We start from the raw sequence: 22,678 nt of genomic DNA, 5'->3' as shown, positions 1-22,678 counted from the left end.
GTATTCAGAACTGAAGCCAGAGTGTCTGTTGTGGGTAGGATTTTTTTTTTAAAGGTTTGATGCATATGGATCGTGAGCAAGAGCAGCATTTTGCCTCCATATGGTGCCTGAATGATGAAGGGGCATTCAGTGATAACCCGGCATGAAAGTGATTGGTGCACCAGCGTGTCTGATGAAATCAGCCATAGGTCAAACACCGTTGCATTGTCGGGGCACGGGAGCAGAAGTGCTGTAGTAAATGAAATGTTAAAGCTTTACTTACACCTGTTAGTGCTACTGTGCCGTGCACAAGGGGCGGGGGGGGGGGGGGGGGGGGGCTGCATACAGACTTTATGAAAGATTAACCCCACCATGACAGAGACGCGGCAGCCATCTTTGTTTACCACCAGCTTTTCTTTTTGTGTATTACACTGAAGAAGAAACAAAGGTTCGGTCTCGAGGGTGGTGGTGGGGTTGATTTTGTGGCAGTAAAAGAACATCCTACTTTTTTTCTGTTTTGTAGTTAAGGCTTCTTTCCATATTTCAGGGGGGATCTTTTCAATGAGATGACAAGCTTTCTGCAGGAATCTGTGCTAAATGGATTTCACACCACACTCCTCGCAACAGGGGATTTATGGCGCTGGCGGGCAAGAGAGCAGTATCTGCCACCAGAATGTCAGCACTTTCCAATCCGCCATTTGAACTGCAAAACACTGTGGGAAAACACTGTACAAGATAGTTCACGGCATCAGCCCCATTTGGAATCCTTAAAAAAACAACAAAATAAAAACAAACTTGAAACGTAAAACGCAGCTGGTGTTTCTCCACGATAAAACCAGAAGTAAAACCCACAGAGGACACGAAGTCTGTGGGTATATACAAAGTGTAAGGCATTTCTGTTTCTAAGAAGTCTTTGTGAACGTGAGGAAGCCCAACCCTGCATTTTTTTTTCAATATGGAAGTTATTACCACAGCGCTTAATCCTGCACACTGTGTGCAGCTACTTAGAGAGAGAGAGAGAGAGTTAAAGAGAGAGAGAGAGAGAAAGTGTGTGCATGAAGGGGAGGGGAGAGAGGGGGGAGAAAGAGGTGAGGCTTTAATTCCAGCTGAGGATGGCAGGTATGTTAAAACCAGATAAAACGAGACATTAATTGAGTGACAGAGTTTGCTAGTGGGTTTTATCACAGGATATGTGTGTGTGTGTGTGTGTGTGCAGGCTTGTGAGAAAAAGAGGATTTATGCTTGTGTGGTCTTACTGAGTCTCTCTTTTTTTTCCTTTTTTTGGTCTGCTGGTTTTGGGCCATAGCTAGAGGTGTGTAGGCAGGAGGTGTGAGAGCGAGGATAGGTGAACCAGGTGCCGCTTCCTTCCTCAGCGTGTGCAGCTGTCTCAAAAGCCTCTTGATCCCAACAGAAACTTGAAATCAGAGAGCTTTGATAGGCCACTCGGAGGGGAGGCTTTAAAAGATGTGAACGTCCTTGCACGTCATTTCTCTTCAGATGCTGTGATTTGTGCCGAAATCTCCAGATTCTCACACAGTTCGAATCACCTCCAGGAGAGAGCAAAAGTGGCCCTTTTCTCATACACGGACATACGTGAGTCCCGAGTTTGTTAATCGGTGCTCAAAAAGTTTTTGCCACAGTTGAAAGCTAATACTATTCAAGGCCTTGTGTGAGTGCGTCTCCAGCAGCCTCCGTCTGACGCTTTTAGCGGGGCATTGAGGACACATTTGCTTTCATTTGAGGAGCAGACCGAGGTAATTTTGACCAGACCCTGGAGCCTCTGTGCTCATCTTTTCTATTCCCATCTCTTTTTTAGGCTGCCCTGATTCCATATCCTGGTTTTTTTGTAGAGGAGGTGAGGGACTATTGTAGCACAAAGTACAGCATTCACTCTGATGGTAACAGAGATACATGTGAACATAACGCACCCCTGAGTGCGCCATATGACGCCTCATTATATTTCACTGACTGATACAGTTCAGGCTTTCACAGGAATTAAAGGCTCAAATACAAACAACACTGTTAGCAAAGTCAGATAAAAGCAACATTATCCACATGGATGCATTAACCTAACCATGGATTTGTTGTTGATAATCATAAATGGTTTAAACAGCTTCTTGGTTCTTTTTTTTTTTTTTTTTTTTACAAATGCTAATATCAGTTTGTGTGATCAGTCAGATGATCTGCATATGACTTTGAGCTGACAATGAGCAAAATGGGCCTCATTCATGCATTTGTAAGCCGAATTAATTAAAGCACAATGTATGGAAACCTAATAGGTGATTATGTATTTAAATGAATGTTATTTGCATAATATATCCATTTTGTTAATGCTGGTAATCGATTTTTGTGATTGCAGCCTATTTCCAAACATACACAAGAATAATAGCAAACAGTCACTTTATAATGTGCTTACAAACAACGATAAACTACATTAATGACTTTTATTATTTATTGTTATTGTTATAGTTCATTATTATTATTCACCCTGAATGAATAACTCTGTTGCATAGGATTTTGAATGACATAAACAGAATATGCATAAAACACAGTAAAGATAAAAAAGAAATAAATCCCTGCATCAGTGGCATCAAGTACAACATGACATGATGTAAGCATGAAAAAGTGAATCGTATTTATCATTTAACATAAGAATTTATATTTTAGTAGCTCCATAATGTAAAGATTATCCACCATACAGTCTTTTCACTTCATAATGTGAAGCTTAAAATTTAAAATTCTATTTAGACGCTTCTTCCTTCCAAGTAACATTTTCAGATTCGTTTTCAGATTTAGTAAATATTAATACTTGATAAAATTGTAAATAGTTATGTAATTATTCTATAGCTTTTGCACAGTTCTTGTCTTTTTCCACCTCCTTACAGTTCTGAGTAAATTCATTTGCCAAAAAATAGACAAACACATATTAAAGATGAGTTTTACACAGTAATAATAATAATGGATTGGATTCATATAGCGCTTTTCAAGGCACCCAAAGCGCTTTACAATGCCACTATTCATTCACTCTCGCATTCACACACTGGTGGAGGCAAGCTACGGTTGTAGCCACAGCTGCCCTGGGGCAGACTGACAGAAGCGAGGCTGCCATATTGCGCCATCGGCCCCTCTGGCGGTAGGGTAAAGTGTCTTGCCCAAGGACACAACGACCAGGACAGAAAGCCTGGGAATCGAACCGGCAACAGATACGCTTCCCAACCCCCTGACCCACGGTCGCCCCAGTATAAGTGTATATATAGTAATTACATTTTCTACTGCCATTTTAAGGAAATCATTATTGTGAGTCATTTTGGATGCAATAATCATGCTGTGGAAATTTGATATCATGACAGTCTGCAGCTGCACCCTGTCACAGAAGCAGGTAATCATCTTTCAGATACCTGTTATGAAGAAATCATGAAAAAAATTCAAATTTTTTACACAATATTTTTTATTGTAGGGTCTACCTTACATTATTAAGCACCTTGAGATGACTGCTGTTGTGATATTGCGCTGTATAAATAAGGTTGAATTGAATTGAATTGATGATATATATTTTTTTACCATCTTTAATTCCATGTTGTGGTAAATATATTTTAGCCCTTTGTAATCTGCTATGACAGCACAACTTTTGTTATATTAAAAATTATAATAATAATTAATTCAAACAAAAAAAACAACCAGATGAGGTGTATTATTTTGGAACTTTTCAGTGTAATCAAAGTGATGTTTTACCGCTTTTGCAAGACTGGTTTAGAATCTAATGCATACATTAAAATCAACAGAATTGAATAAGAGTACAAAAACATATTTGCAGGGAATTTTGTGATCAAGCTGTTTAATTATTATAGACTCTTAATTAATATGAAGTTATTATATCCAGAGTGCAACACTGAATCCATCCTTTTGGGGACTGTGTCTTGCTGACACACCCAGCACCACCAATAACTGTCTCATCTCTGAGGAAAAATATTCAGATTCCATTTAGTCTCCTCTCACACTTAAATCAATAACCATCCAGTCTGTTACACCCCAACAACCTCTGCCTCCATTGGTCCAAAGACGGCAGTTGCTTTTTCTCTGAGCCAATTGATGCTGATAATCATAGGTATGGAGCTGCACGGCTGTGCGTGTGCATGATTAACGAGACTGCTGTCAACACAAAACGGACCTCAGCGCCGCAGCGCTGCTTGGGACAGACATGGTCAACTGGGAGGTGCATGTATATGTACATACGGATGCAAAGCACATGCATCATATGCCTGTGTGCAGTCGCTGACCATGCTTATGTGATTTATTACAGTTAATTAGTACAAAGATTCTAGATGTGTGAGGAGTCCCAGTCCAGCCTGTTTAACACACACCACTGGCCCTGTATTATTATTCTTAAAGGAAAACAAATTAATTACTCTGACATTTGCTTTCCTCCCACAGGCCGGCCGTCAGCCTTTATTTGGAGAGCAGAAGCTTTTCCACACTACCTGAAATCAGCTGAGAGGTAGGAATTACTGCAAATGAGTCTGTTTACTGCCTGTTTGCTCCAGCCGTGTGAACATGAAGGTCACTTTCATTTGGCTTTCATTGCACTCATTTGATTGCAATAAATTTATACTTCAAGTTTCTCCTTTTCAGATGTAACAGTTGCAGTGATACCTTGTAACCAAACTCTGTGTGAGAAAAGAAAAAAAAATGTTCCACCCGTGTCTGAATTTAATTGCACCTAATCATGGGTCCAAATTGAATAATAATATTTTTATTATATTTTATTTTTATATTTTTAATTTTATTATATTTTAATTGAATAAAATAAATTACATTTAACAAGTATAGCTCCATAAATCAATGAAAAGCATTTGCTTTTTTGTGGTTTCCACTGGTTACTCTGGTTGGCAGTCAGGTCAAGGTCACACTCTGCATGCCTCCTCTGTATAAAACTGCCTGTTTGTTCAGTCGGGCTGGTTCCACTGCTGATTAGGAGGCCACTGTGGCTGATAGTGTGAGGTGGCAGCAGGACGACTCCTCGTCCTGGAAACTTCAATGATTCAGCTGAAATGCACCAAGGCAGCTATTTTAAAGGCGACTCTAACATTCGGAATTATCCATATTTTTCCAAAGATGATGATAAAAAGGCTGTTATTTTAATTAGAGACTCTTATTTTTATGCTAAGGTCTTATAAATTGTGTTTTATATATATACAAAAAAGACATAGTGACACAGTAACAAAGGACCATTATTTCCTAACATGTCTATAAAAATGAGTGGGTGCTCATTTATTTTCATATATGGATAAACTGTTTTTCAATTACTCTGTGATAAGAAATGTAATTACTAACTAAATGGGTTTTTGGAGAATTTTTTTCATGAATGAATGAAGCAACATATTCATAAAGTTCATCACAGTCAGTAGGAGGTGGTTGGGGTGTATGATGGCCATACTAAGTGCTGACTAATTTATGTCCAGCAAAGCATCTTTGAAGAATAAAGATAAATAATAACCTTGTATTTTTATTATTTTTATTTTTTAAATAATATTTTTCTCACATTAAAACAACTTTTTGCTCCAAAAGCATTAAACCTCAATTAACCAGACATCAACTGCCTTACTGCACGCTGACGTCTTTTACGTTTTAGAATTTTGATATATTCTGCTACTTTCACTTGTGGTGGAGTAGTTTATTACTTGTACCTGCTGGCAAACATAAATCCAGTTAAATTCTCTTCTGTCAACATACACTGATGTCTACAGTGACAAAATATGATGAATAGGCTCTGGTTCTTTACACACAGTGTGAGCTACATAATGCAGTGTTGGTCAGTTCTAACATGTACACTACGAAAATGATTTCTGCCAGCCGGCTGAGCTTCACGTCAAGCAGTCCTCTGGCGTAGCTGTGTGTCCGCTGTGACAGACCACTTTCATAAAGTCTCTGCCTGTCAGTCCATTCAGCAACTCATGCCCCACTGGAACTACTCTCCTTCCTCTAGCTCTGTTTTCTTTCTCTCTCACACACAGAGAAAGAAAAGTAGGATGTCTGCCAAGCTCCCTGGGGAGCTTGGCAGACATCCTACTCAGTTAACTAGAGGGATAAAGCAAACTGTCTGCACAGCTCTTGAGGAACGCCATAGCAACCTTTTCTCTCCTCCGAATAATCCCACACTTTCACTCTTATCCCTGAAAGTTCTTCCTTTGCTCGAAAAATCGACACTAAACACACAACAAACTTGCTCATAAAGACCAGGAGATAAAGCTCTTGTGTCTGAGAATGTTTTAATTAGTTTTGAGTTCTGGGTTGGATTCAATCAGATAATCCTGCCTCTGCTCGCGTGCACCTGCTTCGTGGCTGTGAGTCACTGTATTCAATTTGCATTTGCACTCTTCGAAGCATGGAACAAATTACATAATTGCTTAAATGCTTGAATGTATTTTTTTCCTTTCCTTTCTCTTTTTTATTACACAACTGGCACATCCAGCTCCTTGCACGATTAATCATTTTCATCCCTGACTTCATTTTTCTTCCATCATTTTCACATTAGGATTAATATGACAAAAGCTGTCTCCTTCACCTGGCTCAATCAGCTAAGCTATATTTCAGCCTTATTACAGATCTTATCATTTAATGTGGCCTGGAAATGACTCCAGCCACGGTGCAGCCTAAAGGTAGTTACCTCCCATTTTAAATTGCTCTGCGGGAAGGATTATAAAAGTGACACACATTCTGGGATGCTGGGCCTCAGAGTTCACACTGGAGCTAATTAGGGAAAGCAACAATTTCATCTGTGATTCGCTACCACAGGCTCTTGCAGATGACAACTCAATTTGGTGCTCTGTACACAGAGAGGAGAGAACCAGATGTGAACATTTCTCACATGTGTGTGTGACAAGAGTGCTTGTCTTCCATTGCTTTCTATCCCTCCTAACCTTCCCTCACCCTCCCTTTCTTCACCTCTGTCTCATAGCTTCCTTCCTGTCTCTTTCTGTTCCCGTCTTTCTAATTGTGGATGCCAGCTGCTTCAGAGCTTCTGCTGCTGCTGCTGTGGTGCCACGCCTGCGAAGTGTCCAGCCCAGAGTCCCTCTCTCTTTTCTCCCCCTCTCTGCAGCTGCAACACAATAGCTCCCCCATCATGAAATTATCAGTGGCTCCATGGCCTCGCCTTGCGACACCGTGACACACCACTTTGTTGCATTGTGCCTCTTACTTGCAGGCACAGATGGTGGTATAGTTGGTGTTCTCTGTCAGAGTGCTGACACACGGTTCCTAAAAAGGAAAAGAAAAACAGCAGGGAGAGGGATGAGAGTGACAGTAAACACTGGTTAGCGCTGTCCTCTTAAAGCAAAAGGTGGGAGTCCCTCAGGTAGTCCAGCTTCCTCCCACATCCCAAAGACATCCACATTAGTCTAACTGGTGATTCTAAATCAGGATGTGCAGTAAAGTTCTGTACAGCCTACAGACTTTTAAGTGGACGCTAAGACTAGAGCAGTATATAAATACAAAGTCCGGTTCCATTTCCACACCCATAAGATGCTTTAAAATTAATTTCATTAAACAGGATGCAGCAGAGTTTAGATTAAAGGTTGCTCATCCTACCAAAAAGGCACTAATATAGGTGACATGTCAAAACATTAAGGCAGCAAAGCTCAAGAAAAGATAAAAACATACCAGATTTTTCCAGTTAAATAAAGCTAATACTGCCGTTCAGCTTTTCTTTACAGTCATCTACACCGTAAAAAAAAAATCCTAAAAAAAAACTAACATTCTGGCAGCTCGGGCGCCAAAATAATACCATAAAATAACAGAAAATAACTTGCATGAAAATACGGTTATTTTCAGTAATGACAATACAGTTTGTTGCCCTAACTTTACATGGGATTCTGCCTTTTTCAAGTGCTTTTAAACATTAAATTAGGAACAATTTAATGTGATTAAACAATGAAATTACCTATAAACAAGGTCAATGAATGCGAATATGAATAATAATACTTAAATGTACAGAAATATACAGTTAACAGTTGGTTTAAATAATAATTGATTCATATAGCACTTTATGAGACCCTCAAAGCGCTTTACAATTCCACTTTATAATTCCCCTCTGGCCATCACCAGTAGGTGACAGGTGAAGTGTCTTGCCCAAGGACACAACGACCGAGAGCGTCGGATCCGGGGCTCGAACCGGCAACCTTCTGATTACAAGGCGGACTACCAACTCTTGAGCCACGATCGCCCTAAATAACAATAATAATTATTATTATTTGATGTAAAAAAAAAACAGTTTATACGAATCATTTTATATATTTTTCCATAGCATTACATTTGAATTTAACAGTTCAATCTTTCAAATAATGGACAAATATTTATGAAATTATGATACATTTGTGAATCTATTTTAACAATCTAAATATGCACAGATACAGACAGACAGATACATTTAAAAAACAAGAAAATTGTTTTATTACATTTACAGTGATTTACGTTAATTTACATTTGAAATGTAAAATCACAGTCTATTTATGTGAATTTAATGATATTCTAAAAGAACAGTACAAAACTGTGAAATACACTGTAAAATACTTTTATATTACAATTTGTTTTACAGTGTACACATATATATTTAAACATTTTAGAACACAGTATGCTTATAATTTGCAGAATTTGGAACTGTTTTGCATTTCATCTTATATAATTAATTCTGTTGAAGCATATATATTTCACATCTTATTATCCAGTATATTTCCATTTTTATTTTGTTTCCAGTGTTAAAATAGTAATAATAATAATAATAATATTCCAGGTCTTTTGCATTATCTTAATCTCTTTGTGCTTTGCTGCATAGAAACAGCCCTGTTGCTGAGCTATTTTCCTAACTTAAACCAAAATAGTGTCCTCCTTCAGTGTAGCTCTGTAAATTATATTTGAACTGACAGAACAATCAGTATGATATCCACATCAGTTAAATTAATTTTTTTTTAGAGATGGTAAAGGCATTAATATAAATACAATGTGGTGTACAAATTTAAAAACTAAAGATTTGACATGTTTTTGTGAGCTCTCTGGCACAAAATGGAAAAAGATATATTTGTTAGTTGGTTTTGGTTCTTTTCTTCGGATTTGTAGGCACAAAGAAAAAAATCTCAGAGTTTTCAGAGTGCTGTGCACATGTACCTACATTTGAGCATGTGTGTTCCTGTAGCATCCTCTAAACCACAGAGACTTTGATAGCAGCCCATGCAGAGCAACAGACACAGACCAATGGCTTCCTCTAATGAGCAGACTGTTGTTGGTCTGCCGTGGGGACCCTGCTTCAGGGCTGGCACACATTGCAAGATTTTATGAACTAATTAAGCACTAAAAGTTGCCTTCTTTGACAAGAAAGTCCAGATTTTTATGCAAAGTCAAAGAAAACTACTGGGGGGTGGGGAAAAAAATCTGAAATTTCATTCCTATGTTTCATTTGCATTTGCAGTCATAGAGTCTGGTAAGACCTGGTTCAAGTTTAGAGCAGATCTACCAGCACAGAAAGAGACAGTCTGCTGTTGATAGGTGTTAATTAATCTTCCTGAAGCTCTGCCACTGTCCTGATATGACCTGGAGATACTGCCACATTTACTTTGGAGAGAAAATGAAGGGTTAGGTAAGTATTAAAACCAAACAGCTGCTTAAATTTTAGCATGTATAGCTAATTTTGCTCCATTAAACAGCTTTCTTATGTTTAACTGACTGTTTTAAACAAAGCTGGTGGATGCAAACACAAGTCACCCCTCTATGCGGATTCACCTCTTCTAATTCCAGTCACTGCATTAGGTTGTCACGTTTGTCGTGTGAGTGGCAGTTTTGATGGAATTATCAAGAGTGTGTGTTTATGCTTTGTGTAGTCTTTGTGATGCCTTAAGTGCAACATTCAGAGTTTAATTCTTTATGGTTTTAAATGGTCACTTTTTTCTAATTAGTTAAACATAAAGTAATGAAACCTTTCTGACCTTGAAAACTGATTCTGACTCGAGGAAAAACAAATATTAAAAAGTTCAGTTGGTGTTTTTCAGAGCATTAATTAATGCTCTTTCCAGGTGTTTCAATGTTAAGAGCTCCTTTGTGCTGATGATCTGCAGCACTGAAAGCATTTTAAACACAGTTTAAATTAACAGAAAAGACAAGATAAGGATGCTGAAAATGAACCGCCAGGAAACAGACACATCCACTGGGAGAGGCTAAAAAACAATATATAGTTTTGCTTAATGCCTGGGTTTTTTTCCCAAGATTCCTGCAGATACATTTGTGAATAAAAGCTGAATTACCTTCCCCAAATTCTGGAGCATGAATATTGTAATATTAGCTGCGATGTCACAAAATCCTGCTTGCAGATCCACGTGTCAAACTCGGAGTTGAGGTGAGCACAGAGGAATGTTCCCTTCTTCAGCAGATGAAGATGTGGAAACAGCCCTCTGGTGTCAAACTCTACAACATCATAGTGACAAAAACACATTTTTGGTGAGTATCAAAAGGAATTTCCTCTGAGATCAGGCTCTGTCACTACATTTTGAACATGCAGTACCAGTCACTCAGAATTTGTTCCAAATTCCTCGATCCTATTAGATGACACATGTCAGGAAGTCACATTTTGCATTTCCTAAGCTGTAAATGCAGCTCAATCTGTAGATCAGCTACATTTTTCTGTGACTCATGAGAAGACTGCAACTTTAACTGTGCAGCTCCTTTCAAGCAGCAGTGGAGTTCACCTCCACGTTTCCCTCCTCGCTCTGGGAATCTGGAAAGACGTCAGATTGGCAGGTCGGGCTGCTGTCAGTATCTGTCTCTGTCACCTGTCCTGCTCGGCAGCCAGCTGCTCCGCCTGTGATAAGACTGGAGTTTATTCTGAGGCTGAAAATACCGGACTCAGTCTGGCTGCGTGCCGATCGCCTAGCCTCTCTGTCTTCTCACAAACCAGATTACAGATTTCTCACTGTCGTTCAGTCGGCCATGATGAGGGTGAACGAGCTTGTTTGTAAATTCCTTTTGTGTTTTTTTTCTGGTAATTTTTTGAATTCATAGCTGAGAAACAGTTTTGTTTCTACACTCTCATCCTGTCACTAAAGTTGAATAATGGATTTGATTCACAGTTAAATCTTAAAATAGGAAACATCTGCTTGAGCAATGAACAGGCCTTTAATGGCGGTACGCTGGAATCAAAAGATTCTGGTTATGCTTTAAACTGACATATTTATAAAAAAGAATGCGACTTAATGAATGACTGGGTTAATGCAGAATTCCTGCTGCTCTCTTCATTTCTCACAAGTGTCAGCTACCTTCAGCTCCTCGTTCTCCTCCTCCTCCTCCTCCTTCTGAAATGAATGATGTTAAATCAATGATGCCAATGTCAGCCACTGCCTGCATGACTGATCTGAATAAAATGGGCAAGGATCCATTAGGAAACAAAAAGCTTGCTTTTATCCAGCAGGCACTCTCTGTTTCTCCTCTCCATCTTCTGTCTTCCCCACACTCCCCTCTGCGTAATGCAGCGTAAGCACAGCTGTCTAAAAGCAGCATGAAGGATAGGCGTCTCTTACAGGAGCTGAGGGAAGAAGGAAGGAGGTGGGGAAGGCTTGGACTCTACCTCTTCAAAGACTATCAGAAGTATCACTTGAAGCTCTTTTCTCAACTGAGTGGTACTGAGGTTAGTGAGGGTGCTTTCTGCCTTTGCAGCTAACCTGCAAACTGTTCTGATGGTTGTCAAACCACATCTTAACTAATACATACAAAGGTGTCACAACTCGTTATTAAAGATACAGAGTTGTTGTCTCTGTTGTCTTGTGTTTACAGGGGAAAGAGTTAAGCCCAAACCTTTAATAACAACTTTGATGATAACATGAACCTACGCGGTATTTTTAATAACCAAAGCTTTAATTGTCCTATTAGACCATGGGAAATCTTTCCCTAAAGTTAAGTTCAGTCAGGACCACCCATCTGTCAAAGGCAGGTTGTTATTTCTATTCTGGGACCCCCGCCCCCATCCTTCCATGGAAAGCATAAGGCAGAGAGTGCAGCAGATAGACCCCAGCACACAACAGGACTGTCCTTAATTATTCTGAGTAAGTCAGGTGCAGCAGAAAGGGTGGAGCTGGGTTGCAAAGTGGTATGCAAACACATGCTGTAGCAGTGGACAGACTGAGGGAGCTTAAATAACACAGCCACTAGGAGATTTATTAGTAGGATGTCAGTCAGTAGTATTGCATTGTGGGCTGGCACTGAGATCTGTCAGGACAGTGGTGAAGCTTGACTTTTTGGCCTGGCTGACCTAAAGCTCTGTCAAGGGCTGGAAATTTCAAGGCCTGGGATTCAGACCATAAAACCGAAGTTTGTTGCATTCAGTAAAATGTTTAAATGCAAAAAAGAAATCAGGAATATTCAATATAAAAATGAAAACCACAGAGGGGCTGCCAGCCTTGCAGAAGAGAGGAACCAAGAGGGTTTTGTCCTGTACTCAGTGCAGTCAGTGACCACCTCAGGCAGACAGCTGAGGCTTGATACAGAGAGAGATACACTGTAAAAAAAATTGTAATATAAAAGTATTTTACTGTATTTTACAGTTTTGTACTGTTCTTCTAGAATATCATTAAATTCACATAAATAGACTGTGATTTTACATTTCAAATGTAAATTAACGTAAAATCACTGTAAATGTAATAAAACATAATTTTCTTGTTTTTTAAATGTATGTGTCTGTACATATGCATATTTAGATTGTTAAAATAGATTCACAAATGTATCATAATTTCATAAATATTTCTCCGTTATTTGAAAGATTGAACTGTTAAATTCAAATGTAATGCTATGGAAAAATATATAAAATGATTTGTAACTTTTTTTACATCAAATAATAATTATTATTATTGCTATTTAGGGCGAGCGTGGTTCAAGAGTTGGGAGTTCGCCGGTTCGAGCCCCGGCTCGGACACTCTCGGTCGTTGCGTCCTTGGGCAAGACACTTCGCCTGCCACCTACTGGTGATGGCCAGAGGGGAATTATAAAGTAGAATTGTAAAGCGCTTTGAGGGTCTCATAAAGTGCTATATGAATGCAATCCATTATTATTTAAACCAACTGTTAACTGTATATTTCTGTACATTTAAGTATTATTATTCATATCCCATGAAAAATTAGGGCAACAAACTGTATTGTCATTACTGAAAATAACCGTATTTTCATGGGAAAGTTATTTTCTGTTATTTTCTGGTATTATTTTGGTGCCCCAGCTGCCAGAATATTACGTTTTTTTAGTTTTGTTTTTTTTTACGGTGTACGTTGCAATAGGCCTAGGCTGCTGGGGCTTCCCATGATGAGTGTTTCTTCTTCATTCACTACGTGTCTATACACGTGCAGTTAATCATTAGTTATTAGTAGTCTCTGGCTCTTTTACATGGCGTGTCTTTGTCCTGTCCTTCCTCCCATCACCCCCAACAGATCGTGGCAGAAGGCAACCCGTCGTGAGCCTTGTTCTGGTGGCGGTTTCTTCCTGTTTAAGGGGAGTTTTTCCTTCCCACCATTTCCAGGGGTTCTAATTGTTTCATCACTAGAGTTATTGCTCTAAATATCGCTATTTAAGGTCTTAACCTGTCTTAACCAGTAAATTACCTTGGCATTGTTGTCATAAACAGACAAACAGACTCCAGTGATTAGCAAATTTTACACCAGGTGGAGGCATAGTGTGCTGCCACAAAAGCCATGATAGAAAAGCTTAATAAATAATGTGAAGAAAAAATATTAGATATATAAAACTAAAGCTGTTTAGATATCTTTACTTTGCATATTAGATATGTAAAGTAAAGAAAACTGTTAAAGAAATGTTCCCATTCTAACCATCAACCCCCCAGCAAAACATAATAAGACATGAAAGTCAAAATGATTAAGAAGGTCTGAACATTTAATATTCAAGGATTAAATAAAGCAATGATAAACACCAACAGCTAAGAACAGATGAAGAGTGAAACAGATGTCTCTTTCACAGAAGCATGCTTTTTGGAATTTTTTTATTCCTTGCATTAGAGCAGACCTTCCCAAAGTGTGGGGCCCGCCCCCTAGGGGGGGCGCAGAGCCATTGCAGGGGGAGGGGGGCGGTAGAGAGATATGAGAAGGGGAAAAAAAACAAAAAACAAGCTTGCGCCCACACAAACGCAAAGCAGGAGATGAAGCATAGCTCAATATGTTTCCAAACCAACTTCATTTTAAGCCAAAGACTAGAAAATATGGTGAAGCAAATCTTGCCTTTGGCTTCAAGTGCCGAGGTAGGTCTCCCCTGCATAATTGGTCTTTCCTTCGTCGGGAGCATGCGCTGGGCTCTCCAAATCACGGACAAACAGTATCCCACATTCTTGATTTTTAGTTCACAAACACTTCTTATAATGACTAACTACTCCTGACATTTTGGAGATGTTTAGCTCTTTATACAGCAAAGTTACAGTGGGATACAAATAATATCAGGTTGATCCTGCCACGATTTGTTCCCCCTGTCTAAATCACGGACAAACAGTATCCTACAGCTGTTTATGTTTTTAAACCCATTTTGCACAGAGAGGCATTTTTTGAAAATTGTATTGATAGCAATGTTGAATATTATTACACAGGAAAAAAACAACTACACGTAAAATAATTACATTGTGACGCCTCTGCCTTTCTAAACGGAGGGACAGTAACTGCGTGTGTATATTTAAGCGTGTAAAAACTGAAGATAATCAGATTAACAGTAACAGTATTTTGTCTCTATCTGCCATTCTGCAATTCATCTCATGTAAAGAATAATGTGGCGCACAGCGTGACGTGCAAAAAGACACATACCTTTGATGCTGCGTGATGAACCCTGTATTCCTCGTCCACACGTAAACGCATAAAAGGAGTTTTAAAAAAATCTCAGTTTTTGGTGATTCGAAACGCTGTTTACGTGTGGACGAAACAGCCGCGTTTTCAGAAATACCCGTGTAGGTGTGGACGTAGTGTAAAAGAGTTAGTAGTTTACTTTCTTACTACCTGTAAGTTATTGCAGATTACTTGTATTTGCTTAATTGTTTACTAAATGTTTGAGGTGTGAAATAAATCGCAATGGAGCAAAACATGGGTGTGTGTGGTTGGAGGATGTGTTTGTGCGTGCACGCGCGGGGGGGAGGGGGGGGGGCATTTTTCTTGTAAAACAAAGGGGGGCCTAGCAAAAAAAGTTTGGGAACCACTGCATTAGAGCAAGTGACCTTTGAGAGGAACCTGAAAAGAGGCTGAGTGGCAGCTCTGTTTTCTGCTCTCTTAATGCATCTGTTGTTTCAATTCTTAGCAGATGTCAAAATATTAGAAGTTCCTAATATTACAACGAAGTATTGGTTTAACACTGGATCATTCACTACAGGGAAACCTCCACCACCCTCACTTTCTGCCTCTGTACACACACTAACAGCATTGGCACTGAAGTCTCTGCAACTGTACACACACTGATGTGTACGGACAAATACATATGAGCCTTTTCTGACAAAGTCCACTGCGATCCACTTTTTCACAAGCTCTGTGCAGTCGTATGTGTGACTCGGTCCAAATGAACTGGTGATGTAAAGGCTGCTGAGAGAGTTGGGTGGTAAAGCTTAAAATCATTCTGGACAGTCAGAGAAGGAAAGAGTTCTGGAGTCATGCACTTGGATGTTCTAAGGGAAAAGATCCTGTGAGCTGTGGTAAAATATGAAAGGTTTTCGGACTTGCTGGAACATAAAACAAAACAGAAATCAATGGAAGCTTTTAAAAAAGTCATTGCCCAAAATCTTCAAACTGAAATGCTAGATCTAAACTGTCTTTCCTCCAATAGCGTTTTGTGACTGAACTGTTACTGAGCTTCTCCCTCTATTTCCACACGCACACACACACAGCTTTCTCCGGCTCCTAATCCCTCAGGCTAGTTTTGATTATTACTTAAATCTTTGTGTTCCTTCCCTCTGAAAAGACAAAAAAATTCCCCCCACATTTTGCACTTCTTTTCCTCACTCAAGTGTTTCTATCCATTATATGCAGTGACATTCTTTGTCTGAAGGACACTGGCGTTGGGCCAAGAGGCTTCCGCTGGGCTGGCCGAGGCGTTTAATTGAAACCGTAAAAGAACTTTCTTTTAGCACAAAAGCCCTTATGTGTGCTTTGTCACAATTAGATTGACCAGAAAGGCCAGCAGACCTGATAAAAAGGGATTAGAAAAAATGCTGGGATATTATGTTCAGTGTGACATGGCCGCTTGTGGAAGAATTAGTGCAGGCCTGACCCGTCCTGGATTAGTCAGGCAAAAGGACAAACCTGTGATTAATGGAGTGGTCAGAGGCTACACTTACAACCCAGTTTCACAACACCTCCTGCACACCTTCCATGGTATTGTAAACTGTCCCTCTCGACTGCTGTCCATCACAGCACCTCAGAACAGCAGGGTGCAACTTCATCCTGTGAGGTCGCCCGCTGTGAGGGTGCAGAGTTTGGCCTAAAGGGGGCGACACAGTCAGGTTGCCAGGAAAATCTGTTACGTCAAACAGCCCAGTGTAGTCAGCCCCAGTCAGCAGGGCCCAAACCGGTGGAGTGTGGTGCCCCCACCCCCAGACCAAAATACGATTTATGCCAACATGGGTAGTCCAGGAAAAGATCAGATTTGACCATCCTCAATAAATCACATTGTTCTATTAGAATTACAATATGGATAAATATAAAATATAGATGCAGTGCCCAGGTCCACAGTTACCACACACTGATGGTGACCTAGGCTAATATAATACATTATAATACAACAGCATGTTCTATACTTAGTATTTTGCCACATTATTTTATTATGACTTTTTTTTACATGCATTACAGTAACAAATTATTACCTTTTAAATATATAACAATTAGAATACAAAAACACACATTTATGAACAGCTATAATTAGCATAACAAAGTAAACTTGATATTTATTCCTAAACAGAGAAACAAATTTTCTAAACAATGAAACACATATTTGTAAAATTGATATTTGTTTATTTAATGCATGTCCAACACGTTCTCACTCCCAAAGTGTAACATTTTAGGCTAGGTGACAAATCGTCAGTATATTTGGGTTTTTCACATGCCCCTTGTTGGTCAAGGTAAATAAAGTAATAACCAAAACATTTTTTACAATGATTGGGCTTTGACCGTGATTTTAAAACTTTGGTACAGTATTTTGTAAAAGTTTATAGTACCAGGAAATGTGGAGGTTTTGATCAGGTCTTAGGTGCCGTAAAGATTTCATTTAGCTCACATCTTGTTATAAATGTTAGTCCGCTCCAGGAATAAAGGCAACCTGTCTGTTAGGACAGCCAGAGGTTTAAATGACAGTATAGGGGGAAACAATGATTTTAAGCATTCACGTTTATGTTAGCACAATAAACTGATACACTTCAGTTAATGTAGCAACAAGACAATCAGAGCACTTTTTAAATAAGAAATTCTCTCAAGTTGACAGATAAAACAAGACACACAGTTTAATTGAGTGAACACCATCATGAGGACAGATACTTCCTTCTACAGTATGACGCCTCTGGGTCTCTGTCTGTCCCAGAAGGGTTAGATTGGGGTGAAGTGCCTACTTAGGCGAAATATTTTGGGTAACTGCCAAAGTGCCCAAGTGCCGTTTAAGATGGCAAGCATTTGGATTTTTAACAGAGCTCTGTGGGAGAGCTGACTAAAGGCATCCCATTAATAACAGAAATATAAATACTGCACATGACACATCCCAGATCTGACTAGCTGCTGCCATAAATAAGAAGAATCAAGCACACAGTTATAAAAGAGGAACAAAAGAGCTTGGCACAGCATAACAGACTAACCAAACACTCACATTTTAGTGGTCAGGAGTTCAGGTTTTTCCCTTTGATGCCCGAATGGCTGAACTTTGATTAACAGTAACATTTTTATGTTTTGGATTTTGATACCAAAGTATCAGGACACAAATTGGATGGCATTCTTCATATTTCATAGACTGACAAATTCTATCTAACTCTATTTTGCTCCTGGCTCTTAAACGTCATGACTCTTTAGGACCCAGTCATTGCACAATTGCACAAAGCCTGTACACAATTCTGTTAACAATTCCAACAAACAGACATACCAGGAAACTGATTTTCCTAACATGCCCTTTTATACTGAAGCCCTGCATGCAGATCATTTCCTGTAAACCTACTTTACAGTGACATTACTCTTAGCTTTGGTACACAGCGGGCTGCTTCAAGGTGGATTAAGGCTTGCCGCTGTGAAACCAAAGTTATTCTCAGCTCCATCATGGCCCTAACCTCAATTCCAAAGCACTTTAAAAATAGGCAATAAATAGAGCACTGTTACATCCAAGGACCCTGCTTAGCATTTCACTTTGCAGTCACACACTTTTTTTTTGGGCTAAAGATGTGTTTATGTAGCCGAGTCCTGTGTGATGTTTAAGGCTGTCCGTGGGTCACAACCTGCTTATTCAACTTTAATTCTCAAACACTACATTTGCATTGAAAGCTAATCCTCCAGCATGAAATTAATGTTCCTGTTTCTGCCTCATTATCTGCAGGTTAAGTCGTGGTGTGTGCAAGCTGCCAGCATCAGATCATCGTCCTCAAAGTGTGGAGGCAAGAAGGAAAGATGTTGGGTGCCCCCCAGTGGAGACTGTGTGCAAAGTGCTCCCCGCTCTCCTTTCAGTGTTTGTTAGTTAATCACCATCTGCTGCTGCTGCAGTTAGTTGTATAGCAAGAGTGGAGAGGAAAGGTGAGTATTCTCAGTCAACCAGCTTCTCATGCAAATAAATGCTTTTAATGGCTCCACAGTGTGATGTACAAAAAAGCTTCAAAAATACTGGTTGACAGTTTGACTTGGTCCTGTCACTGAAGATTAGCTTCCATTAGCTACCACAGCACTGATGGGTGGGGAGGGTCAGCTGGTGTTGTGAATCAGGCCGCTGAAGTGTCACGCACGGCTTTTTCACAACACCAGGGTTCCTCCCTACTACTTCCTGCTAGGACACATCCACCACATGTCTCTGCACAATGCTGTACATTAGAATACAGCAAAACACAAAGTGTAAATGTACGAGTTACTAACAAGTTTTTAAAGAATGTCATTTCATTGTTAAACAGTAAATAACTATTAACTTATGACTTATTACCAATAGTATCATGTTACCTACCAGCTTTGGAACAGTTTGCTATTATCACTATCATCTACACTGTTGTGCCCTTTTGAAACTGAAAAAAAAATGTATATATTAAAAATTTATATATATATATATATATATATATATATATATATATATAGGTATATTTTCTTGCCATGTTACACACTAAACTATTTAGACTATGGATCGTAATCTACTTTACGACTTTTGGACTTTGCGAAAGTCTTGGGCCACCCTACATTTCATTGCAATTCTAGCAAGCTTGAAAGTCAATCCTTGCTTTGAGACATTTATTCTTCAACACAGCATGAACTCTCTTAGACAAGCTTTCTTGTCATTTGTTGAAGTATTCTTCAGGAATACTTTGATAACTTTAGCCTCATTGAATGACATTACAAGCTCTTCTCTGGATGCTGGCTGTCATTTGTTCTGCACTATCATTCTTTCAACATGATCCCACACTTCAGTGAACAGTAGATGGATCACCAGGTGTCAGGTGCATCTCTCAGGTTCTGTATTAAGTCTTTGTTGGATTTGTTCCAGTTATTTAAGGGCATGACTTTCAGAATCAGTTTAACTGTTTCAGCCCTGCCACTTATGTTTTTTGTGCTCTGCTTGTCCAGTTTCCTCAGATTTTTACAGGACACACTTTACCGCCTCTCATGTCAAGCTTTCACCACCTCTGGAAATATTATTTTCTGTCTGTCAAATTGTATTTTATTTGGCATTTTTCACAGTTTTAAATAAAGAAACAGGGTGGGAGGTTCTAATAACAATATGTCTGCGTAAAATAGGTTCATTGCTAAGTTGTCTGTTGTGTGTAGACACAACAATGGTTTTTCACTTGTACCTTTTTAGGCAAGTGTCTTAAAAACATTCAAAAAATTCAGAAATCCAAAAATTCAGAAAATGATCCAGTGCAATGTCTGAAGAAAAGCTTTGAGAGACTTTCAGAAAGCCTGGAAAACAAAGAAATAAAAAAAAAACAAAAAACAAAAATGGAAGTCTAGCCAATTGAAAGCAAAATATCAGGAAATGAGGGGTGGCTAGAGACTTTTTGTATATATTTTTGTATCTCTTTTTTCTTCTCTGAAATGCTTGTAGGGTTGCTTCATGCAAGACTGTCAGTTTATTCTGAATGTCCTGGTGTAAGTAGTATTGCATAAGAGTGTAAAGAATAAAAGAATGATTTTGAACAAATTCATTTGTTAATTGATCTAAAGTCATTGGGAGTTTCTTTCATTTTCTACTTTTTTCATTTACTATAAGACAATCAATTTCACATTTAACATTTCTTAGAATAGAGAGCAGACTAAGCATGTTCCTCAGCATTTACTTTCATAGCAGTCTTGTATTGTCTTTTTTAATTTAATTTGTATTGCTACAGTACAGTCATGGCATAAAGAAAGTCAGTTTTAAGAGTTTTCATATCAAGGCACAATAAAAACTCATCTGGTAGTCTATAGACCTCAGTTAACACATTAAATGTTAAAGCTCATGACAGTGCAATTAGAAAAAACTAAACTGACTTGTTGGGAATGGTTTCCAGGATGCTTGTTCTCGCTAAAAATGAAGATCGCAATACAGCTTAGATTTGCAAAGTTACATCTGTTACATCTGCAATTAACAAGATTTCTGGAACAGTAATGTTTGGACAGACAAGTGGATGTGGTTGACCATAATGCACAGTGTGGCTACAACCAACCACAACGGTTTTGTGTGTGTGTGTGTGTGTGTGTGTGTGTGTGTTTGTGTGTGTGTGTGTGTGTGTGTGTGTGTGTGTGTGTGTGTGTGTGTGTGTGTGTGTGTGTGTGTGTTACTGTTCACTGGGATTGGGAACCGCTGGACAGTAGAAGGCAGGGGTGGGCAATTCCAGGCCCCGAGGGCCGGTGTCCTGCAGGTTTTAGATCTCACCTTGGGTCAACACACCTGAATCACATGATTAGTTTGTCACCAGGCCTCTGGAGAACTTCAGGACATGTTGAGGACCTAATTTAGCCATTTAAATCAGCTGTGTTGGTTCAAGGACACATCTAAAACCTGCAGGGACACCGGCCCTCGAGGCCTGGAGTTGCCCACCCCTGGTATAAGGAAAAGAAAGAAAGCGAGTGGCCTTCTTTAAGTTTCTTGTTTTTTAATAAAGGGCTGTTTTAATTTTATATATTATGTGTTTATTTATTGCTGTTTTGTTTTATTCTATTGTTCTTAACTTATTTACTGTACAGCCCTTTGGGCCTGTGCTGGGTATTTTAAAGCACTTTATAAATAAAGTTGGATTTGATTGGATAGGATCAGAAACCCAGTGTTGGTGAGTCCCAGGTATTTAATCCCTAGTAGGAGTTGTCCCTTAAGAGGGTCATTGATTCATCATGTGCCTCACCACATGCGCCAAGGTGTGAAAAAGGGTGTGGGTCATTATCAGCAGAGGCTTTGGGTGAAGAAATTGTGAGACCTTACCTCACCCTATCATATGACCCATTCAGATCACCTGACACAAGATGTGAATGGGGGTTGAGGTGCCTGGAAAGGCATCTCAAGAGTAGGTGGCTGACAGTTGGTGTTATTTGTGTCACCTGTAGTTTAATGCTCTGGTGGGCCAGATATGCTGTATATGTACTAGAGATTTAAGACACAAATCCATGTGTCTAATTAATAAAGCCAATCTATTTGACTGGATATTATTGAGTCTATTTTACAGTGACCTACTGACATTAATTTTTTTTAAATTCTAAAACTATAAAGAAAAAAATATCATAACTGTTTCTTGTGCTAGCAGAAGAACAAACACATTTTAAATGTTACATTTAAGACATAGTCTTAGTCATTAAGCAAATCTGCCGCGATCTTAGTGAACAACGCCAGCTGTCAGATGCATGAAGAATGTGCATTTATCTCAACGGGATTCATGGGGAACTTCAGACAATGCCTGGATTGTCAGTCTGCACATCGACTGCTTGGAGCAGAGCATGTGTCTTTGCAGCCACTCTCAATCTAGACCAGGTGCGGGGGAACTCCAGGCCTCAAGGGCTGTCCTGCAGGTTTTAAATGTGTCTTTGATCCAACACAGTTTATTTACAGTTTTTCTCAGTTGCTTTGGTGCTTTTCTCAGATCAGAAAATTCTCTAAACCATTAGTGCAACCTCCACAACATTTAGTCATTTGTACACATCATAGTTGCAATTTCTCCTTCCTCTGAACAAATTGCAAATGCTCTTGTACATGTATCAGTTGCTTTCATACAATTCTCTGCCGTTTTATAACATTATCATTTGCTTAATGAACTCTACTTTCGGATGCTGAATAGTCGTTCCCAATAAAAACGAATAGTCTTCATTTCATTGCTGGAGTCATTACATACAAAATTGTTGACTTAGTTATCAAATTCTGCCCAGAAAATTTTATACCTTTTGTTATTATTTTTCCTGGAAATGTCTCCTAAATAGAACCATTTCTCTCCGGTGAATTTCAGCTTTCACTGATGAGGAGGTGTGGAAAGTATTAGTTGTAACCAATGACAAGCCACTTGTTCACAGTCACT

General features: G+C 39.1%; 1 long non-coding RNA gene across 1 annotated transcript in view; it reads left to right on the top strand.

Annotated features, from left to right (window-relative positions):
* The window catches only part of LOC146507652 (uncharacterized), a 30,474-nt gene extending 10,134 nt beyond the window's left edge, over positions 1–20,340 (top strand). The window contains exons 2-3 of the long non-coding RNA XR_014876986.1: positions 4,411–4,474; positions 18,541–20,340. This is a non-coding gene — a long non-coding RNA (uncharacterized LOC146507652). The remainder of the gene's footprint in view (positions 1–4,410; positions 4,475–18,540) is intronic.
* Positions 20,341–22,678: the final 2,338 nt, after the last annotated feature.

This window comes from Neolamprologus multifasciatus, chromosome 11 (assembly GCF_963576455.1).
Source record: "Neolamprologus multifasciatus chromosome 11, fNeoMul1.2, whole genome shotgun sequence".
Lineage (NCBI taxonomy): Eukaryota > Metazoa > Chordata > Actinopteri > Cichliformes > Cichlidae > Neolamprologus > Neolamprologus multifasciatus.
Note: the sequence above shows the minus strand (reverse complement) of the source record. Positions and strands in the feature narration are given on the sequence as shown.